The sequence below is a fragment of the Orcinus orca genome, chromosome 8 (genome assembly GCF_937001465.1).
Source record: "Orcinus orca chromosome 8, mOrcOrc1.1, whole genome shotgun sequence".
In the NCBI taxonomy this organism is placed as follows: domain Eukaryota; kingdom Metazoa; phylum Chordata; class Mammalia; order Artiodactyla; family Delphinidae; genus Orcinus; species Orcinus orca.
This window is the reverse complement of record NC_064566.1, coordinates 23147162-23166568: the sequence shown is the minus strand read 5'-3', so window position 1 is coordinate 23166568 and position 19407 is coordinate 23147162. Positions and strand designations below refer to the sequence as shown.

At 44.8% G+C, this 19407-nt stretch overlaps 1 protein-coding gene across 3 annotated transcripts in view; it reads right to left on the bottom strand.

The window, feature by feature from the left end:
- Positions 1-19407, bottom strand: part of PAMR1 (peptidase domain containing associated with muscle regeneration 1) — a 170728-nt gene that overhangs the window by 75594 nt on the left and 75727 nt on the right. The gene's annotated exons all lie outside the window — the stretch shown is intronic.

Sequence of the window (19407 nt, the reverse complement as noted above, 5' to 3'; positions counted from 1 at the left end):
AATAGCTCATCCAAGGTCAGGCAGTAAGTGGCAGAGCCAGTAGGAGAAGGGGGTGTTGGGCCCAAAGCCAAGTCCCAGGAAGAAAAGTCACCCTGGTGTCCAGACTGAGGGATGGAGGAGGCCAAGGCCCGCCTAGAGAGAACAGCTGGAACTATGGAGTAATGCCTGGACTAAGGAGCCAGCCATGGAAGTTGAAGGGGAAAATGATGGGAGAAACTTGGCGAAGGTAGAATCCCAGGACTCAGGACAGACTAAATGGGCAGGAGCCCTGACACAGGTGCTCCTCTCAGGGAGAAATTCCTAAGTCCCAGCCCTGCTTCTGGGGCCCATTGCAGCCGAAAGATTGGGAACAGCAGTCAAATCCTTGACTCACCACTAACTCTCTGAATCTCAATTTTCTCATCTGTCACATGGAAATAATAATCAAATCTACTTTGTAGACTGTTTGGAGAATTTAATGAGATGATATACATAAAGCCCTTAGCACAGCGTCTAGCTCATTCTCAATGCTTCATAAATATAAATCATTGTCTGTATTATCAGTCTGAGACTGATCCCAAGGGCATCCCGTGGTACGGGCCTTCTCCCTCACCCTCAACTTCTCTATCCAGGTGAAATTTGTTTAAAACAAGCATCAAAAATAAACTTAAAAGGGGGGAAAATGCCAAAGGGCAGCACACCTAGGGGGTAGAGGGAAGAAGCTAGAAGAGGAGGTTTACTTTGTTGCTGGTCAACCAGCTCTAGTCCTTTGGTAATGGGAGTGGGGAGGTGGTGACTTAGTTTCCAAATAACTATAGGTATTAGAGCCTCTCAGGAATCTGTTTCTCCCATCAGCTGACAATGCTGCTTCCTTCTTCCCTTGTCTCCCCTCACCTACACACACAAACACACCCTCCCGGAGTCATACCCAGCAGCCTCTCCCTACAGCAATTTACCCCACTAGGGTGGAGCCCCAGGGGATGAACATGACTGGCAGCTCCCTAAGGAAGTCCCTGGTGCCAGGTCTTTGCTTCTCCAGGCTTAGGGGGCTGGAAACAGGCCCTCACATCTATCTTTGGAATGCCCACAGGAGTAATTGGGCCCTACTAGTTTGTTGTCACTAATTTGGGTTTGCAAACTTCCTAGGGCTATGGAACCTGGAAAGGAATTCTCAGAAAGGAGCAGGACACCTTCTTCTGGGGAACTGAAAGCAGTGATCAGATATTACCCTGTTGAACTTGACAATAAACATGGGCTGGTAGAGGAAGAGGGAAGCTATGACTATGATACAAAAAAGGTCAGTAATTTGTCTGAGTTCATACAACTCTACACAAATTTCCATTTTCCTACCCAAATTTAGCTTCCTCTCTTCCCATTATGGTCAAATCAGTTTTTCATATTGATAGAGTTTAGTATTATTCTAAGTCAGGATTCTTGACCCAGGTTCCATGGGGTCTATTGGGAGGAGAGTTTCACATGGCCTTTGAACCTCTGGAAATGATATGCAAAATTTTGCATGCAGTTTTTGGAGTAAGAGGGAACCATGGCCTTCTTCAAAATCTCAAAGGGATCTGCAAAGTCCCAACTTTTTAAGAATCACTGATCATCATAAGTTAACACTGAAAAATTCACCAAGTATCTGTTGGGTTAGGGGAAAGTGGTTTGGGACAGACAATTGTTGAATCTAGGCTATAAGCTGCACAATGCGTATTTGTAGGACCCTCCCTCCCTCTTTTTCTATTTCTGCGTTAAGAGCTCTTGCTCTGGGTCATATTGCCTAGTGTTGAATCCAACTGGACCACTTACTACATATGTACACCTGGGCAGGTTATTTCACCTATGATGGCTGTAGTTTTCTCACCTGTTAAGTAGAGAGAATAATGGTACCTGTCCCCATAGGGTTGGAGTAAAGAGCTCAGAACAGTGCCTAAAATATACTAAGTACTCAGGAAACATTAGCTATTTTTATTATGATTCTCTCCCCCTCCTGCCCTCACTTTCTACACCCACTTCTGGGAGGAATCAATCATTACAAAGGCTATGGGTGAAAGAGGCAAAGTGCCATGCTGGGAAGTAGGGAACAATACCTGGAATTAAGAATTATCTACTTATAGGGCTTCCCTGGTGGCGCGGTGGTTGAGAGTCCGCCTGCCGATGCAGGGGACGCGGGTTCGTGCCCCGGTCCGGGAAGATCCCACATGCCGCGGAGCGGCTGGGCCCGTGAGCCATGGCCCATGAGCCATGGCCGCTGAGCCTGCGCGTCTGGAGACTGTGCTCCGCAACGGGAGAGGCCACAGCAGTGAGAGGCCCGCATACCGCAAAAAAAAAAAAAAAAAAGAATTATCTACTTATAATCAACACTCAGAAATCAACAATTGGCTGCAGTAGATGGAGTGGGGCCACCCATTTAATTACAAGTCACAATCCCCTCTAATTTTCACATGAAAGGATGAGGCACTCTAAAAAACCTGAACCTTTTTCAATGCCGTGGGAGGCTGATTGCATGTGAATACACAGAAAGAAACCGCAGAGAAGGCTGTCCTGTGAATGCCAACAGCTCCCCAGTCTCCAAACTATACCTTTTTCAGATCAGCACCTGAGCAGCAACCATAGAGAGGGCAAGCCAGAGTAAAGAGCTGGGGTGCTACAGGCCTGCAAGCCTGAGAGAGGCATCCCAGAGCACTGGTCAGTAGTATGGTCAGTAAGTGTGGTTTTCATCAGCGTACGAAACACAAAGTTCAAGTCAACCAAGGCCAGAGATGGAGAAGGGGAGGTCTGTGGAAAAGACAAAGGGTCCTTCCACCAGAGCCTGGCCACACCATGGAAGTCTCCAGCCCTAATGAATCCCGGCTGTTCACCTACACAACGAGCCCCAATGTTCCACCTCCAGGGCTGGCTCAGCTCCGCTCCCTTTCCATTGGGAACCAGGCAAAGGGGTAGGTGAGTCTGTCGTTCTTTCTTTAACCACATTCTTCTTGCTCTATGTCATTCATCATGGAAATTGCTGAAAGTGGGCACACTTCCCTCCTTCATAGTCAATGTGCTCCTGAATCACTTGGGGAAACCTATTCTTGACTTTTATATGTGTATTTATAAACTTCAAATTAAAGCAAAACGTCTGCCATGCCACGGAACTGCAAAGCTTTACGAAGAACACTGGCAAAAACTGTGACCCCGATGCAAGTGGCTAACTCAACAATTACAGGCATTTGAGCCATTTACGATGAGGAAGGGACCAAAAAATAGAATAACTCCAAGGAAAGGCAGCAGGGTACAGTGGCATAAAAAAGGCAACAGGGGCTTCCCTGGTGGCGCAGTGGTTGAGAGTCCGCCTGCCGATGCAGGCGACACGGGTTCGTGCCCCGGTCCAGGAAGATCCCACATGCCGCGGAGCGGCTGGGCCCGTAAGCCATGGCCGCTGAGCCTGCGCATCCGGAGCCTGTGCTCCGCAACGGGAGAGGCCACAGCAGTGAGAGGCCTGCGTACCGCAAAAAAAAAAAAAAAAAAAGGGCAACAGGCCCCAGAGTGGATCAAGGCTCTACTACCTACCGGCTGTATGAACTTGGGTAAGTTCATTGGCCCCTCTGAGTCTCAGTGTCCTCATCTATAAAAGGGAGGTAATAGCTACCTTATAATTCTGGTGAGATTAAAATGAGGCTGGCATACATAATGGTAGCTCAGTCAAGGTTGACTGTTGTTATAACTACGCATGAACATCTACTTTTAGAGTTTCATTTCAAAATGAAACTAAGTAGGTACCATTTTCCACAGGTCTGGTGATATAAGTTAGGTTATGTTCCTATATTGATTTGCAGCCAATGCATGTGTGAAGAATATATTGTCTTGTATGTTTATGCTTCCAGTTGGAAGTCTAGGGATAGAGTGTGCATTTGTTCAAAGACAAATCGAGAGGCCTGTCCTGAGTAGACCCAGTCCAAGTGCTGAAGAAAAACTTATTCTGATGTTCGTTAAAGACTGTAAGGAAGATTGTATTCAAGGGACTGCAGCAATGGGTGTCTGCAGGAAGCAGGGGAGATTGGGCTCAACTCTGAATAAAACAAGCAAAAGTGAGGATTTATCACCAAGGAGCAGGGTGCGGGGTCAGTGGATGGAAAAGTACTAAGAGGAAACATTAGGAATAAGGGGGGATACTGGCTAATCTGATTTAACAGGATTCTTCCTGAAAGCACGTCAGGGTGATCAGATATCAGCCAGGAGATGGTGGGGGATGAGGAACTGAATCAGACATCAAGGGTGATCAGATATCAGTGACGGGAGGTTCTCACTAAACTGACTTGGCAGGATTCTTTCTCTTGAAGACAAGCCTCAAGGAGGGGCCTAGTCAAGAAAAGGCTTACACAAGACTGACTACAGCTTGCTTAAGGAGCAAGTCTTTGTCACACAGGACCCACAAAATCCCCTGAAAGGTCCTTGCTTTGAATGTCTGGTTCAATCTTGCCACATTGTTCATTGGGATGAATAGGATTTGCATATAAAGTAACCTGTCTCCTTCCATGGAAGGAAGGAAAGGAGAAAGCACAAATACCAGGTGAAAAATCACCCATTCACTTATTCAGCGCCATGTATTGCACGTCTGCTATGTGCCAGACATCATCTCCGGTCCTTGGAGGGTAGCCGTGAACAAAACCTGTGTGGTCCCTCACCTTGCAGATTCGCAGACCAGATAGCAATGAGACATTGGGCAACTGTGATGAGCAGCATGACTGAAGTTGGAACATTCCAAAAGCATGTGACCGGGAGATCCAGTCTGGTCTGAAGGTCAGAAAAATTTCCCTGAGAACGTGACACTGAACTTCAGACCTAAAGAAACACAGAGGGAAGGGAGAGTAGAGGACAAGAGATGACGAAGCCCGGGTAATAAGGAAGCTAGAGGTGCAGGCAGGCCTTCAAAACCATGAACTTGATTCTGAGGGTCACTGAAAACAACTTGAGGGCCAGTGACTGGATCAGACTTGTGCCCCAGACTCAGCTCTCTGCACCTACATCCAGTATGCAACAGGATGGAGAGAAGTGGCTTGATCTGAGAGGCACCAAGGAGGTAAAAAGGATGGGATCAGTGATTATGGTGTATATTGAGGAGAAAAGTGAGGGAGCAAAGACTACTCCCAGTTGATAACTGCGTAGATGTGGGTGGGTGCATGGTGGTGCGCTGTGTAGGACTCTCTCTCTCTCAGATCATTCACTCTGGGAGAAGTCAACTATGGAGAGTCTCACACAGAAAGGAACCGAAGCTTCCTGACAACAGTCCAATGAAGGATCTTGGGAGCCAGTTCTCCAGCCCTTCCGATGGCTGCAGCCCCAGCCAGCAACTTCCCTGTGACCTCACAAGAGTCCCCTTAGCCAGAGCCACCCAGCTAAGTTGCTCCCAGATCCCTGACCCTCAGAAACTAGGCAAGATAATAAATTGTGTTGTTCTGCACTGCTAAATTTGTTACACGGCAATAAATTACTACTACAAAAGATTTCTGAATTGGGCAACCTGGGGTAGAGGAGAAACAAAAACTGTCTATATACTTGGTAAACCTGCAGCCAAATGAAAACTTCTGGGCAGCCACAGCTTAAGGACTCAACAGTGAGAAATGTTAATACAATGAGCCTATCACAGGGAAGAAGCTTTCAGTTGTGCATAACAACAAACCCAATTCATGTGGCTTAAACAATAAGGAATTGTATTATCATGTATAACAACAAGTCCACAGATAGGACAGCTCCAGAGTTAATTCTGTGGCTCAACAATAGTGTTAAATACTTAAATAGGTCCAAATTACCAACAGATACATATAGTGTGCACACATTTCTATAAAATCTTGGGACATATAAAAATAGCATGTGTTATACAGATGGCCAACAGCCACATGAAAAGATGCTAAACATCGCTAATTATTAGAGAAATGCAAATCAAAACTACGAGGTATCACTTCATACCTGTCAGAATGGCCATCATAAAAACATCTACAAACAATAAATGCTGGAGAGGGTGTGGAGAAAAGGGAACCCACTTGCACTGTTGGTGGGAATGTAAATTGGTGCAGCCACTATGGAAAACATTATGGAGGTTCCTTAAAAAACTAAAAATAGAGCTACCATATGATCCAGCAATCCCATTCCTGGGCATATATCCACAAAAGATGAAAACTCTCTAATTTGAAAGATACGTGGACCCCAATGTTCATTGCAGCACTATTTACAATAGCCAAGACATGGAAGCAACCTAAGTGTCCATCAATAGATGAATGGATAAAGAAGATGTGGTACATATATACAATGGAATATTACTCAGCCATAAAAAAGAATGAAATAATGCCATTTGCAGCAACATGGATGGAGATTATCATACCAAGTGAAATAGTCAGAGAGAGGAAGACAAATATTAAATGATATCACTTACATGTGGAATCTAAAAAATAGTACAAATGAACTTATTTACAAAACAGAAACAGACTCCAGACATAGAAAACAAACTTATGGTTACCAAAGGGGAAGGGGGGGAGGGATAAATTAAGAGTATGGGATTAACAGATACATATTACCTATATAAAATAGATAAACAACAAGGATTTACTGTATAGCACAGGGAACTATATTTAATACCTTGTAATAACCTATAATGGAAAAAAATTGAAAAATAGAATGTATATATATGTATTCAGTTATGTATATACATAACCAAATCACTTTGCTATACACCTGAAACTAACACAATATTGTAAATCAACTGTACTTCAGTAAAAATAAAATAGCATATGTTGTTTGTGAATAGAAACACATATCATTAAACTACTAAAACATAGTTAGAAATGACATACACTACCTTCAAGGCAGGAGTTACCACTGAAAGGGAAGCGCGTCACAAAATGTGAGCTATGAAATTTTAGCTAAAAAATAAAACAAATGAAGGAGAAATTGAAGCAACTGAAGGCAAACGTTAACATCTGTCTATCTCTGAGGCTAGTGCATAGGGATCCGTTACTGTCTGGAATTTTTTTGCATGTCTGGATTCTTAATAATTATATCTATATTTATAGTTCTATAAAATAGCTACAAAAAATGTAAGAAGGGGACACATTGGAAAATATTTTAATGGACAGAGAAGACAAGCATTTATTCTTAAGAAAACCTTTTGAAAGAATGAAATAATGTCATTTGCAGCAACATGGATGGACCTAGAGATTATCATACTACCTGAAGTAAGTCAGAAAGAGAAAGACATACCACATGATATCACTTATATGTGGAATCTAAAATATGACACAAATGAACTTATCTACAAAACAGAAGAACTCACAGACATAGAGAACAGACTTGTGGTTGCCAAGGGGTGGGGGGAGGGATGAGTTGGGATTTGGGGATTAGCAGATGCAAACTCATATACAGGATGGATAAACAACAAGGTCCTACTGTATAGTACAGGGAACTGTATTCAATATCCTGTGATAAACTATAATGGAAAAGAGTATAAAAAAGAATGTATATATGTGTATAACCGAATCACTGCTGTACAGCAGAAATTAACACAACACTGCAAATCAACTGTACTTCAATAAAAAAAGAAAAGAAAATATTTTGAGTGTCTCCTACATGTCAAGAACATTCTAGGCTATGGGGAAAGCATGGTGAACAAGAGAGAATGACTTGTTTTCATGGAGTTTGCATCCTACTGGGCAGAGATATATCACAGACAAATAACAAAGAGGAGATCATATGGAAGGGCTCAGTGCTAGAAATGAAACAGAGAAGTATGCTAGGGGTGACGGAGGAAGGTACTTTCGTTTGCAGAATCCAAGCTTCTCTCTGAGAAGCTGACAGTTAAGCTGAATGCATCTGAGGAAAGGGCATCCCAGGCAGAGGGAACAGCTAAGACAAAGGCCCTGAGTTGGGAATGAGCTTAGAGTGCTTGAGGAACACAAAGGAGGCCAGTGTAGCTGGCACACAGCTCTTTAGAAAAGAGGGAACATGAAAGGGGCCAGGAGAACATGCTGGGATGACCAAGTGAATTCACACCACTGTCACGCTACCTTCTGGGCATCAGGGAATTCTTTGAAAATTTAGTGAAAAGCTATGGATTCTAGAAACATACACACATATTGATTTTTGCTTACAGTTTCAGGATATGCGTGGACCCTCTGAAGCCTACCCAGAAATGACCTAATTGCAGCATTTGAACTCAAGCCACATTATTCCCAGTTGGTGAGGGTATGGGCGCCTGGCCATTTCTACCCAATGCAGGACTTCTCCATAGGTAATATTTGCACTAGAGTTCCCTACCATGCTGACCAAGAAATCCTGAATGCCGTTCCAGTCTGAGGGTCTCCTACCCCATCCTCCTGTGTTTCCCCTGGCTTTTCACCATGTCAGACCCACACAGCAGTTTGAAGGCTCTCCCTGCCTACTCTTGCCTCTCTCCCCTTTATTTTTCACAGGCTCTACAACCAAGAATTCTGTCTTGCACTTCTAACTTAGCTTGGTGTCTGCTTCTTAAAGGGACCAACCAACATAACTGATACTGGGAATAATCAAAAACAAGAGGTGATAAGAGGGAGTTTGCGTTCTAGATCACTTGCCACACAGCTGGCAAGGAAGGCCCCATCCCAAATGGTATCTGAGGTATAGATAATCCTGGCACAAGGTGGCAACCCAATTGCTAAAAATTTCACAGGTGATTCCTTGGAAGGACCTCCTGGTGGAGGGGAATGCCTGGGCTGGTATGAAGATTCAGGTGTTTGCACATTATGGAAGAATAGCACATTTAAGGACAGTAGAAACAGCTGGTTACTAACTGAGTTGATTTGATGCCTACAGAGGGATAATGAGAAACTAAGGGCAATTAACAAATTTAAATACTAAGTGTGAAAGCCAGTGGTCCTCTTTCGTAGTTCCTGCAGTGGGAGAGTGGACTGAGAAGCTGACTCAGGTTCTGATGTTTATAGTCACCAGGGTTCAAAGAGAGTGGAATGCTTTGTCACCGCCACTCTACTATGCAGAGATCAGTGCCCTGCCTGGGAAAACCTGAACTCCTGAACATGAGATTGAGTCATCTGGATGGATGCCCCCAAAGACTGTGGTTCCATTGACTTCCCTGAATCCTCTGAGCCTTCAGAGACGGCTCATCTGTCCCTATTAAGAGCTAGAACTCCTTCCTGTGGGCAGATACAACATGGGCCTCCCCATTGCAAGAAAACAGGTGTCCTCCTCAGGACTTTCTCGCAGACCTGTCCTGGCTGTCAGGCCAGAAAATAGGGTTAAATTCCAGCATATTCCCAGTTTAGAACATAAGGAAAGAGACAAATCCCAATGGAGCTGCAAGAATTAGGTAGCACATACCAGCATGAGCCAGGGGAGTACCCATGGGATTGGATTTTGAGGGTGCTTGATTAAGGAGTACAGGACATAAGAATGGACAAGCAAAAGTTCATTTACTTTGGAGTACTCTTCAGGAACATGGATTTAACGCCTTGGTAAGAACCCTAGGGTATGGGCAAATTTGCTAGTAGGTAACTCTTAAAGACATGGAGAAAAAAACAGCCCATTCTGGGACTTCCCTGGCAGTCCAGTGGGTAACACTCCAAGCTCCAAATGCAGGGGGCCCAGGTTCGATCCCTGGTTGGGGAACTAGATCCTGCATGCATGCCACAACTAAGAGTCCACATGCCACAACTAAGAAGTCCGCATGCTGCAACTAAAAAAAAAAAAGATCTCGCAAGCCACAATGAAGATCCCACGCGCCACAACTAAGACCCAGTACAGCCGAAATAAATCAAAAATCAAAAAAAAAAAAAATAGCCCATACTGACCAAGTGGTAATGCCTAAGGTACCATGGAAACTAGTGGGATTAAATGGCTCAGGGAACTAGGCATGCTGAATTGGATATATTACATGAGGACAGAAGACACATCAGAAATTTTGTTCCATGGAAGGACCTAGAGAACGCGCTATTCATGAAGGCCATCAAGAACATGCTGATGGGATGAATATTAGCATCACTAAGACATTAAGTGGTGGCTTTCCTCTACAGGCTAGGATTGACTATAGGGAATATGTCACAGAACTTGGCTTACTAATAGCAATGGGAATGATAAGTCCTCAAAGCAAAAGAGTCCAGATGATGGTTATTAATCACCAGAAATGAGGGGGCCCCACAATTACTATCACAACCAACAAGATTGGAGGGGCAGCCAAGGGGGCTTGACCCACAAGGAATTGTGGATATGGTTAGTAGAACATGGGATCCCCTAGGGACAAAAGGCACAGGCAGACAAAGAGGGTGCTGCTTAATATATACAATCCAAAAAGCCAAGAATGAATGAGCAGGAGGCTGGAGGTGGTCACTTCAACAGAAGTCATGAACTTTGCTCAATCCCTGGACCTGAGCCAGTTTTCATCTCCAGACTCTGTTGGCTACAGAGGTGGATGGGTCCCCAAAAGGAAGTACACAGCAACACCATGGCAAGTATATACTAATGATTCCCTTAATATTTCCCTTAAAATACCTACAACCATTTACTCAGATGACTGGGGCAAGAGAAATACCCATACATTTTGAGGGTTATTGGACAGAGTCTGAGATGATACCAATGTCTGGAGATCTGAAATGTCATAAAGGCCACCTGTTTGAGGTACATGGCAGCAAGTTAATATAGAGTTTTGGCCAAAGGCCAACTTACAGTGGGTCCAGTGGGTCCATGGATTACCCATCCAGTGATGATTTTTCTGGTCTCCAAATATATAATTGGGATTGATATACTCAACTCTTAAATTCTTACATGAGATCCTTGGTTTATCATAATGGAAAGCCTGAGTAAAAGCCTCTGAAATTGCCTTCCCCTCTGAAACTTCAGTTCCCCCAAACAGTGAATCAAAAACAATATCACATTCCTGGGGAAGTTGGAGATTAGTGCCACCCGTAAGGATCTTACTGATGCAGTCACGGTGGTCTTCTTCATATCTCCACATCTCAACTTAATTCACCAGTCAGGGCCCTGCAGAAACCAGACGGATACTCTAGAATGACTGTCAATTATCACATACTCAGCCGAGAAGTAGTTCCAATAGTGGCTGTCTTGCCATTCATGGTACCTTTGCCACAGTAGATTATTATGGACTTGGGCAAATGGTATGCAGCCAATGAGTTCTTTTCTATCCCAATCAGAGAAGAGAATCAGGAGCAATTTACATTCACATGGAATGGACAGTAATACGTATTTACAGTATTGTCGTAGGTCTATGTTCATTCTTCTGCTGTCACAATACAGTCAGAAGAAATCTGGACCATCTGCACATCCTTCAGAATACCACATTGATCCATTCTATCAATGGCAGAGCCAGGAGAGTAAGAGCTGCAGAGCACACTGGGGGCCTTGGTGAAACAGCTCACTTCAAATGGTGGGAGATAAACCCTAGGAAGATGGAGGGGCATGGCACATTGGTAAAGTTTTCAGGGGTCCAAAGATTATGCTGAGAAATACTATCCAAATTAAAAGACAAATTGCTGCATTTTTTATCCCTTAGAATGAGGTATAACGTCTGTCATTCCCTTCTGGGTTGGGCTCTGGAGGCTGCACATCCCACATCTAGCAATACTACTGCAGTGCATATACCGGGAAATCTGAAAGGTAGCCAACTTTGTGTGGGCCTGGAGCAAGAAAGGAATCTGTAGTCAGTTCAGGCTATGGAACGAGTAGCTCTGCCACTTGGAGTATATGATCTGGCAGACAATCTGGTGTCGGAAGTGTCAGTGGTGGGAAAAGATACAGTAAGGATCTTATAACAAACCCCAGTGGGAGAATTACAACAGAGGCTCTGGGGTCTGGATGAAGGCCATGTCAGTTGCAGGATGTGCTTTTTGAGGAATATATCCTAGAGTATTTCTGGGCCCTGGTGGACGTGGGACATTTGACCCTGGAATGTCAAGTAATCATGAGCTGAGTTCTACCAGACCCTCCAAGTCATGAAATCACACAGGCCCATAGCAGACCATTCTAAGACGGAAATGGTACACCCCAAATGGATCCCAAGCAGGACCAGATGGCACAATAAATGTTCATGGGCATGAACCCCAGACTCCCATGCTACCTTCCATGACTGCCCAGTACCACTCTCTCAGCTTGTACCTATGGCCAGATGGTTAGGAAGGTTCCCAAAACAACTAGCTGAAGGAGAAAAATCTCATGGTTGGTTTACAGGTGGGACATCTTGGAATGTGAGTACAAGTTGAAAATGAATGGTGGGTGTCTTCCAGGCATCATGGAGTGGACGCGAATGACAGAGCTGAGGGAAAATCTTTCCAGTGGGTGGAGCTTTGAGTGGTGCACCCAGTCCTCTGCTCTGTGTGGAAGAAAAAGTGGCCAGAAGTGAGAATATATCAAGTCTCATGGACTCATGAGCAAATGGCCTCACTGGCTGATCAGGAGCCTGAAATGAAAAGGACAGAATGATTGGAGGCATGTGGATGGGCATATGGGAGTGAGCACCAAGGATGACTAGAAAATGTGATCACGGTAGAAAGAAAGCATCTACCATGGGAAAGGCATTGAATAGCCAAGTAGACAAAAATGACGTTAGCCGGTATTTGTCATCACCTGACATGATGGGCACATGCGTGTTCAAAGTAGTAGAGAGAGAGGTTACACGATACAACAGCCTGGACTGCTGCTTACCAAAGCCAATCCAACTACTGCCACCTCTGAATATCCAGCTTGCAGGCAACCAGGCCCAATGCTGAGCCCCTGACATGGCACTATTCTGATCCAGTAGGACTGGGACAGGGACGTGAGATTTTGCATTTCTAACAAGGGCTCAAATGATGCCACTGAACCCAACAATGCCATTGATGCTGGTCTATGCACTGCAATTAGAGAAGTAAGGCTGTAAAAATGCAGAAATTACCACCTCTAAGGTCACAGGCTAGACTATTGAGAGAGGAAAAGTTCTTCCAGCAGGCTCTAAAGGAGTCATGAAGGTTCTAGCAAGGACTACTTCCCCTTAAGCAGGAACAGCAGCAGGGAACTCCTGACCCATGATAGCGGGCACCAAGGACTTAGCTTGACTTGACTGAGAGGGTTTTCAAACCATGTTCGCTGGGAATGAAGGGGTTACTCTCTGCTAAGCAGCTTGGAGATGAGCAGCGCGACTTGCGTTGCATCTGGAGGGATTTAAGACTCGTAACAAAGTCTTCTGTTCCCTCTGCACTGCTGGCTTGACCATGGGCCTTAAACTTTCTATCTTGAGTTTCTATGAACTGCAACAGAGCTGTCATCAGGGAAAGCATGCTATTCTCCAAAGGATTTAGAGGGTGGGAGGGATCTGGTGGGGGCCCCCCATTAATCCAAGTTGGCGCATGCCCCTCTTGGGCTCTGCAAACCTGCTTTACCCCCTTCTCCTTCACAGTGGGGCTCCCAGCCATAAGTCAGGCTGGACCAGAGCTGCACTGACACCGGGATCCTCATGAATGTCCCTCTGGTGGATTGGGCCCGCTTATCTGTGATTTGGCTCCGGACCCATTTTTTCCTATCATATGTCATTGGAAAATTGATCTCCTTTAAGATTTGTGTTTCCAATTGTGTTTCTGGGCAGGTGACCAGTGGAATGCAGCCAGGGAAGTGTAGACAGTTAATGAAATCTAACAGGGTGCACACTTTCGGTGACCTGTCATGTCTCCATCAAGCCTGTCTCTCATATTTCCTCCACTGAGCTCTCCCTCCTGGGTACAACCTGGGTCTGTTCTCCATCACCACAGCAAGAGCCTCAGGGAAACACAGGTGTCTGCAGTCATTAGAAATTCAAATCCACCTGCTGCACCACGTGCAAGAAGGGCAACTCAGGGTCAGGGAGGATGTGATAGGTGAGGGGTGGCTGTCTGGCCATGAGTCCAGAGGGACCCATAAATCATGCCAGTTTCCAGAGGCAAGGAGCTCTAATAGGGGTCAGGTGAGAGGCCCACCTGTGGCCAGATGGCTGGATGCTTTTAAACAGTGACCCAGAAGGTCTTCAAAGTGGGCGTCTGTCATTCCTTACACCCTGGAAGCAATTTATGGCCCATGTCTGCTCTTTCTCTGTGTGTCTCAGTACATCTCCCCCTCCTCTGCTCTCTGCCTCTCCCTGCTCTCATTCTCTATTCCCTCTTTCTTTTGCTTTCCTCTCTCCTCTCCTCTCCCTCTCTCTTTTCAGTGAAGCAAGGCTCAAGAACCTAAGCATGAGGTCAGGCTAGGGCACCACTCAAGTAGGGCAAGGGGATTTTCCAGCACATGACTGATGCACAGCGGACCACTTGAAACCTGCCTGGAGGGAGCATGGGAAATGGGCTCAGGGCCCAGTTAAAACGAGAAGTGGCACATTTTTTGTCATGGTCCTTCGTTTCCACCCATTCCCCATTTTAGCATCTGCTCTCCTCTCTTGCATCTCCGTGGACCTCCCCTCCCAGGCCTGCCAGCTCTGCTGTTCCCTTCTCCAACTCCTCCCATGCTTACTCATGGCTTCCAACTCTCCCAGTAAAGCATCTTTGCTAAGCACAAGCCTTCAAACCAGAGGAATGACCTTGAAGGAGGGCATTTCTGAGTCCAGGGTGTGCCGTCAGGGGAGACATTTTGGGCATGCTGGCTTTCTTCTGTCCCTCCAGCCACACGACATGGAGCCACCCAACCTAAGGCCTGCTTGTCTCTTAGCATCAGCCCACCCCCAAGTCTCAGTGGTCTTAGGGAACTATCGGTGATCTACCTAGTTCCTCCAAACTCCCACTGGCTCTTTCTTCCATAAGATCTTAGAGCTCATCAGCCCCCATGAGATCTCAGCCTCTTGTGTCCTGGTGTCCCCTGGGGGTGTCTCCCTGGTGGTCACAAATCAGTCAGCTACCGCAGACACAACACATCCAGTTGCAGCCACTGGGTTTTTCTCTTCCCCACCTATGCCGCCTGCATCCAGAGCCCCCTGAGAGCTCACCATGTAGCCTCTGAACGCTGCTGACACTAGTTCAATGCCAATGTCCACACAGAGGTGCTACCTGCCACTACCCCAAGCTGCTGGGCTTCCAAGTTCAGTCCACTCCGAAGTGAGGCTATGACTCCCCTCCTCACTCAGAGTCACACAGGGTCACCCAGACCTCCAAAAGGCCCTGCTTGTGCCCTCGCGGGTCGTGGAGTCTGTTGTATAATACAAGCAGTTCCTCTTTCTTTCCCTTAGGAGCCTCCTTTCCACAGGAGTAAGACACAGGCCATGTCTGATTCATCCCCCTTCCTTCCCAGTGAGGGGTGGGAAAGCCTTCCTGCAAATCACCTCCAAGTGGTCCTCCCACCACTTCTACAGACATATTTGAATTCCATTTTAGGCTCAGCTCAGATATCCCTACTTCCCCCACCAGCACGCGCGTGCACACACACACGCATAGATGATTCTGTAATTTCCGTTTACATCATCCTAGCAAATAAATCAAAGGAGTGAGTGTGTGTGTATGTGTGTGTATGTGTGTGTGTGTGAGTTGAGTGAAAAAAAAGCAGAGGACTAAGAGCTCTGCTCCAAGTGGCTCACCCAGTATGCCAAACCACCGTACTCGGGAAAAATAGAGAATTCTTTTCTGCAACTCTTCCCTGCAATGGATTCTAGCAGCAGGGCTTGATGTCCAAAGAAAACCTGTAACAAACAGTGTTGCTGGTAACTTTTAAAACTCTGTACTTCCTGACAAATAGGAATCAAATTGATAAGGGAATAAAATAACGTATTTTAATGAAAGTGCTTTCTTGTGGCTAATGTAGGGGACATGGAAGCAAAAGTATAGGCTAGATGCTCAGTCTGGAAAATCAGCATGATTCTATTTTTAGAACTAATGAAAAGAGCCTTGTATAAGGACAGGGTACAATAATGGTCATTTTTCTCCCCCTAGGAATAGGGATTAAAAAGTGGTTATGGGGCTTCCCTGGTGGCGCAGTGGTTGAGAGTCCGCCTGCCGATGCAGGGGACACGGGTTCGTGCCCCGGTCCGGGAAGATCCCACATGCCGCGGAGCGGCTGGGCCCGTGAGCCATGGCCGCTGAGCCTGCGCGTCCGGAGCCTGTGCTCCGCAATGGGAGAGGCCACAACAGTGAGACGCCCGTGTATAGCAAAAAAAAAAAAAAGTGGTTATGAAGAGTATGACCCCAGCATTCTGAGTGAAGAAACCTGGAATCTGGGTCTGACTTTATGATCTGTGCTCCCTGCTGGTGACCCAGAGAGCACAAGTCAGACCATACATTCCTGTATGAATTAATGATTAATCAATTAATCGATGACTCAGTTATTAGCAATATAGTGCACGGGACCAGAAGACCAGACCTAGTCTAGGGGATCAGGGACGGCTTCCTGGGGGATGCGTTGGTGGAGCTGAGCTTTAAAGGATGAAGAGGTAGTGATGACACAGAGTGATACATCAACATTCCAGGTGAGGGAGCAACACTTGCAAAGGCAGACTGGGATGGAACATGTTACATGCAAGGAACTGAAAAAAGAGCAGAGTGAAATGGAGCCCAGAGAGCATCAAGGAGTGGAGGCTGGTGAGGCAAGCTGGTCCCTGTGGACCATGTTAACGGCTTTTGTCCTTAAGGCTTATACAGTAGCCAGTCTTAAGTAGTAGCCAGTTTCCAAGATGGTGCCCAATGACCTCCACCAGCTGGCAGGCATGCCCTTGTGTAGTCCAATGACAATCTCATCCTTCCATGCTTCTGAAATTTATGAAAAAGTTGGTTTGGTCTAGAAATAACTGCTACAAAAGGCAAAGCAGAAATGACGTGTTCTTCTGTCATCACTTTGATGACTCCCCACGCCATCCCCATCAGCATCCTCTAGAAAATCATCCCAGCCAGATAATTCTGTTAAAATGGCCTTATCCACTTTCGGGGCACAAATTTTGAATTTCCAACCCACGGACCTAGAAGTCTGGGGACGAGGGCCGTAAATGCTGGTGGGATTTGGTGTTGGTGGTGGAGGCCAAACAGCAGCCACACGAGTGCCTTCTACATCATTCATTTCCTGACACAGGCCTGAAAATACAGCCCCTGAAAGTCTCTCCAGACTCAGTGGGATTTGAGGCCTTTGTTCCCATGTATGGAAACACATCAACCTGCCGACTCTGGTAACAGGGTCTACGATGATGTTCTTGGCTTTCATCAATGGTTTTAGCACAAGCACCACTGAAGGCTTCTTTATTTTTTAGTTTTTAAATCTCATTTTTCAGAGCAGATAAATCAACTGTAAAAGTATGTTATAAAAACCAACGTGGCAAGCAAGGTCTCCTGGAGAGGGCAGAGGTTGCTTTATTTTCCATTATCTCAGTGTAAAACAAATAGATTTATCCTTTTAAGATGTTCTTGTAAGGTCATCAGGATCACAGTGATTTAAAGCATGCCCCTTGGCTGACTCAAGTCCAGAGCATGATCTAATCAGGCCTGGAATTTCAAAGAAGAAAAGAGAAAAAAACAAAACAAAACTGGCCAAGAAATGAGGGTTTCAAAGTTATCTCAGTACAAGGAAGTTTTCCCTTTCCGCTGTAAGCCTTCTGGGACTCCTCAGAAGGCAGCCTGGTTCTCAGCATCTTTTAAAGGTTCTTTTGTTCTATTAACAGCAAGTGAGGTTAAGTCTGGACAGACCTGGCCTGTTTCTTCATCCCTCTGCCGACAGGCTCAGACCTTTCTTGCTGGATAGCTTTGCGCTGGAATGTTAGTAGCTGAGTGACCTTGCGCAAAGCATTTAACTCATCTGAGCCCCTGTTTCCTCATCTGTATGGCTGCAGTCAGAACCCATACTGAGACATGATTGTTTCTGTGAAAAATAAGAGGTAATTGATGTAAAGTGATTAGCATATTGCCAGGCACATCCCATCTCAGTCATGTAATAGAAAAGTAGCATAGTGATTGAGGGTGTTGGTGCCAGAGTTGGAGATGCCACATTTGCTAGCACAGCTTGCTAGCTATGGGCAAATTACTTAATCTCTCCGACCTACAGTTTTCTCATATGCAAAAGGAAATAACAGTGTATATCCACTGAATTGTTATGAGGATGCAATACGATAATGCTTTGAATAGTCCCTAGAACATAACGCATAGCAAGTAAATGGTAGCTATTACTTCTATGACTTTGAAAATAATGACAATGACAATCAGAGCTACTATTACTAATATTACCTTATTATTGGGGTTTTTTGATTATTAAGCAAAGCAAATCATCTCTGGCTAACTTAAAAAAAAAAGAAAATATATTGAGTAGCTCTGAGATAGTTGACAGAATCAAAGGATAAATTGAATGGCCAAGCTTTGGAAGGAACTAGGAAGCAGGAGACAGAAGAGCCCCCAGGTAAGTCACAGGAATCATTGGAGGGTATCTTCAACGTGTTGCTGTAAGGATGAAACAGCTCCACCATCTTTGAGTCACCTTCCAAAGGAAGGTGTACACTTTGACATCCCAACGAAGACCAAAGCCAATGGGGAAGGGTAATTATCCAAAGGATAATCTAGATACTTCCAAAATCAGGGGGCTGGGATACTGGGCAAGCAGAAATAAATAACACCAACTACAGTTATGACCACTACTACTACTAATATTAATATTTAGAATAATAATCGTTGCAGTAGTTGTTGCTAATACTATTAGTCATTCAAGAAAGGGCAAAACCAATCAAAATGACAGTGTCAGTGAATATCTAGACCTGAATTTCATGGATACTGTGATTCCTAGATAATCAGACTAGCCATTAGACTTGCACCACTTTTATTCCTCTTCTGAAAAATTCAAGTTTTTTTCAAAATGCCTTTATCTTTTGAAAAAATTATAATTTTCCCATGACAGAATGAGAACCATCATTTCTTGCCTGCTTATTTAAATGTCGTGTGCTAAGCACTTGACATAATTTATCTCATTTAACTGTTTTGCCAGGTTGGCTCAGTAAAAGCGATTAACCATTATTAAATAAAGTTTTATGAAAATGATAAAAATTAATGCTGACGTCATAATTTTATAAGTAAAAATTATTATATGTCAGCATTAATTTTTTATAATTGTTAATAATTAATACCAAGCTATGATAGTTTTAAATTTTGCAATAAAGCTTTTTACACGGTGAATTGGTCATTCAATTTCCAAGACACACAATTAAATTCGTGTAGCTACTCGCCCTGGATCATGCTACGTTGAGTTGCCTGTGTGAGAAGCAGTTTCATCACCAGTCAATGCCTGCAATTTGAAAGATCTGCTCCTGCGATGTATTTGTGGTAAAGGAGAAGAAACAAATGCTCATTGGAACAGTAAATGTTTATTGAATTATGAAGTGAGTCAGTGCATAGGACATCCGGGTTCTGTCATAGCATCGAAAAATTCTTTGGGATAATATATTGCTTCTTAAAATAGCTTGACTTTCAGAAACTGAACTGCTGCTGGACTCTTTAGCTTAACCCA